Raw genomic sequence first — 4,577 nt, 5'->3', positions numbered from 1 at the left:
ACATTTTGGGTTTTTTTTTTTTTTTTTTTTTTTTTTTTTAATGAACTGATTTCCTTACGACTTAGCTACTGGCTGTGTAGTTAATGAGATTTATGTTTATATAAATATTGAATAATTTATATTTTATATAAATATTGAATAAGTTATCTGTATTCTTGCCCAGCTGCACAGCAGTTGAGATGAAAACCCAGCCTTCTCTCAAAAAGCAGCTTTAGCCCTTCCCAAGGCTCTGAACTAAAACAGAATTAATTCCTCAGAGTTCTGCATCATAAGTTAACTGGAAAATTTAAAAGAGTGTACTTTAGTAACTCTCAGTCTCTATCACATGAGTGCTGACAATTTAAATTTGAAGAGGACTCCACCTTAATGGCATTTCCAGATGAGTTACTCCCAAAATACATTTGGCAGAACCTGCAGGGTAGACTTACTAAGCATTATCCACTTGAATATTGAAAGAGATCTTCAGAAAACAATTATTTTCATTTTGATGGAATTGATACTGAGCTCTTACTTCTGATAACACTTGTACAATTTGTTCAAGCTGATCATCTCATTGCAGAAACAAAACAAACATATTGACAGCATAAATATTTGACAAATGTAATTCTTGAAGATTTCACTCAAAGAAAAAAATGGGCTCTGAATTATGGTGGTGGATTCAAGAATGGCTAGAATTAATTAGGCATTCTCTTTAAATTTTAAACATTTTAAACTATGGGTTATAGTAAAAATAATTTCTTCTTTAAGAACTGCTGAATGTAGTAGGTATTTTTAAAATTTTACCATAACAAGTCAGTTGAAATTACCTAGAATTTGAGGAGAAAGTAAGTATAACGTAAACTTCTGAAATCTAAGCTTACCATAAACACCACATTTGATCAACTCTTTAGAGAGGTACCCAATCTAAATGATTATATACAAATGTGTTGCTACTGTGAATAAGGGTGTACAGACTCAAATCCTATTGGGAGGATAAATTAATAGAAGATAAACTGTAATGATAAACTGATAGAAGATAAACTGTAAGTTTGCAACACCCAATGCTTTCAGATGGGTAAAATCTGGGTAAACAAGGGTTAAAAATTAAATACTGTGTAGTTGTGTCTCTAGCATATTCCATAGAACAGGGCATTCTGATTGGCAGGCATGAGCCTCTAGCCTTCTCAGTAGGTATATTGCTATAGTAAAGCAGGGTGTGTGCCAATCTATTAACAATGTTTCCAAAGATCATCTAAATAATTTTTTTTACCATTTTTATTGGATTATAATTGCTTTACAATGGTGTGTTAGTTTCTGCTTTATAACGAAATGAATCAGTTATACATATACATATATCCCCATATCTCTTCCTTCTTGCATCTCCCTCCCTCCCACCCTCCCTATCCCACCCTTCTAGCTGGTCACAAAGCACCAAGCTGATCTCCCTGTGCTAAGTGACTGCTTCTCAGTAGCTATCTATTTTACATTTCATAGTGAATATATGCCCATATATAAACTACCACTCTCCCACTTTCTCCCAGCTTACCCTTCCCCCTCTCTGTGTCCGCAAGTCCATTCTCTAGGAGGTCTGCATCTTTATTCCCATATTGCCCCTAGGTTCTTCAGGACCTTTTTTTTTTTTTTAGATTCCATACATATGTGTTAGCATATGGTATTTGTTTTTTTGGATGGGGTTGTTTGTTTTTTTGATATTGAGCTGCATGAGCTGCTTGTAAATTTTGGAGATTAATCCTTTGTCAGTTGCTTCATTTGCAAATGTTTTCTCCCATTCTGAGGGTTGTCTTTTCATCTTGGTAATGGTTTCCTTTGCTGTGAAAAGGTTTTGAAGTTTCATTAGGTCCCATTTGTTTATTTTTGTTTTTATTTCCATTTCTCTAGAAGTTGGGTCCAAAAGGATCTTGTTGTGGATTTATGTCATAGAGGGTTCTGCCTATGTTTTCCTCTAAGAGTTTGATAGTGTCTGGCCTTACATTTAGGTCTTTAATCCATTTTTAGTTTATTTTTGTGTATGGTGTTAGGGAGTGTTCTAATTTAATTCTTTTACATGTAGCTGTCCAGTTTTCCGAGCACCACTTATGGAAGAGGCTATCTTTTCTCCTTGTATATTCTTGCCTCCTTTGTCAAAGATAAGGTGACCATATGTGTGTGGGTTTATCTCTGGGATTTCTATCCTGTTCTATTGATCTATATTTCTGTTTTTGTGCCAGTACCATACAGTCTTGATTACTGTATCTTTGTAGTATAGTCTGAAGTCCAGGAGCCTGATACCTCCAGCTCCATTTTGCTTTCTTAAGATTGCTTTGGCTATTCGGGGTCTTTTGTATTTCTATACAAATTGTGAAATTTTTTGTTCTAGTTCTGTGAAAAATGCCAGTGGTAGTTTGATAGGGATTGCATTGCATCTGTAGATTGCTTTGGGTAATAGAGTCATTTTCACAATGTTGATTCTTCCAATCCAAGAACATGGTATATCTCTCCATCTGTTGGTATCATCTTTAATCTCTTTCATCAGTGTCTTATAATTTTCTGCATACAGGTCTTTCGTATCCTTAGGTAGGTTTATTCCTACGTATTTTATTCCTTTTGTTGCAGTGGTAAATGGGAGTGTTTTCTTAGTTTCACTTTCAGATTTTTCATCATTAGTGTATAGGAATGCCAGAGATTTCTGTACATTAATTTTGTATCCTGCAACTTTACCAAATTCATTGATTAGCTCTAGTCATTTTCTGGTGGCATCTTTAGGATTCTCTATGTATAGTATCATGTCATCTGCAAACAGTGACAGTTTTACTTCTTTTCCGATTTGGATTCCTTTTATTTCTCTTTCTTCTCTAATTGCTGTGGCTAAAACTTCCAAAACTATGTTGAATAATAGTGGTGAGAGTGGGCAACCTTGTCTTGTTCCTGATCTTACTGGAAATGGTTTCAGTTTTTAACCATTGAGGACAATGTTAGCTGTGGGTTTGTCAAATATGGCCTTTATTATGTTGAGGTAAGTTCCTTCTGTGCCAACTTTCTGGAGGCCTTTTATCATAAATGGGTGTTGAATTTTCTCAAAAGCTCTCTCTGCATCTATTGAGATGATCATATGGTTTTTCTCCTTCAATTTGTTAATATGGTGTATCACATTGATTGATTTGTGTATATTGAAGAATCCTTGCATTCCTCGGATAAACTCCACATGATCATGGTGTATGATCCTTTTAATGTGCTGTTGGATTCTGTTTGCTAGTATTTTGTTGAGGATTTTTGCATCTATGTTCATCAGTGATATTGGTCTGTAGTTTTCTTTTTTTGTGATATCTTTGTCTGGTTTTGGTATCAGGGTGATGATGACCTCATAGAATGAGTTTGGGAGTGTTCCTCCCTCTGCTATATTTTGTAAGAGTTTCAGAAGCATAGGTATTAGCTCTTCTCTAAATGTTTGATAGAATTCGCCTGTGAAGCCATCTGGTCTTGGGTTTTTGTTTGTTGGAAGATTTTTAATCAGTTTCAATTTCATTACTTGTGATTGGTCTGTTCATATTTTCTATTTCTTCCTGGTTCAGTGTTGGAAGGTTGTGCATTTCTAAGAATTCGTCCAGGTTGTCCATTTTATTGGCATAGAGTTGCTTGTAGTAATCTCTCATGATCCTTTGTATTTCTGCAGTGTCAGTTTTTACTTCCCCTTTTTCATTTTTTTTTTCTCACACACACACTATATTTTTTTTTACAAGAGATAGACTGACACCAAGCATTGTAAATATATGACCACAACAAAAGCAACAATGATTGCAATTACCAAACAATAAACACACTCATATGAGATAATATTTACATTCAGTCCAGCAATCCTCCACTGTAACAGCTCCTTTACTTTGCAGTGAAAATTGATTTGTATATTTTTTGCCTCTGAGTCCTTGTGGGATTTTTTAAAAATTCAAACAGAAAGTCACAAAAATTATAATCATCCTCATCAGTTCACTCAGTCCCATGTAAATAATTTTTTTTATCTTGATCTTTTGTTAGCAGTTTTATGAGTTCATCAGTTTTCCATTAAAGTTCTGAAAACGTTTATTCATTCAGTTCAGCAGCACAGTCAATAACCAGTAACCTGTACTTGTCAGAGTCCTTTCCATGAATTTCTTGAAAATGAAACCCTTTTACAGGAACATATTTGCAAAAGCATCAGAGTACACCCAGAACTGTCTGTAAATGACAAAAGACTTAAAAATGACCATGGTTAAAGATTTGATGAAAGTTCATAATAATGCAATTGACAAGGAAATTTAATTATTTCTGAGATATACATTTTAAAGTAATAACTAGAATTATGACTTATAATATTATACCAGAACATATAAGATTTTTAGAAATTTCATGTAATGTCTGAAACATTTATATTAACATATTTACATACAAATAACCCAATGTAAGTATAGTATTAGTTATTTTGTTTTTTATACTGCAGGTTCTTATTAGTCATCAATTTTATACACATCAGTGTATACATGTCAATCCCAATCGTCCAATTCAGTACACCACCATCCCCACCCCACCGCAGTTTTCCCCCCTTGGTGTCTATATGTCTGTTCTCT

The sequence above is a fragment of the Neophocaena asiaeorientalis genome, unplaced genomic scaffold (assembly GCF_003031525.2).
Source record: "Neophocaena asiaeorientalis asiaeorientalis breed wild unplaced genomic scaffold, Neophocaena_asiaeorientalis_V1.1 scaffold197, whole genome shotgun sequence".
Taxonomy (NCBI): domain Eukaryota; kingdom Metazoa; phylum Chordata; class Mammalia; order Artiodactyla; family Phocoenidae; genus Neophocaena; species Neophocaena asiaeorientalis.
Note: the sequence above shows the minus strand (reverse complement) of the source record.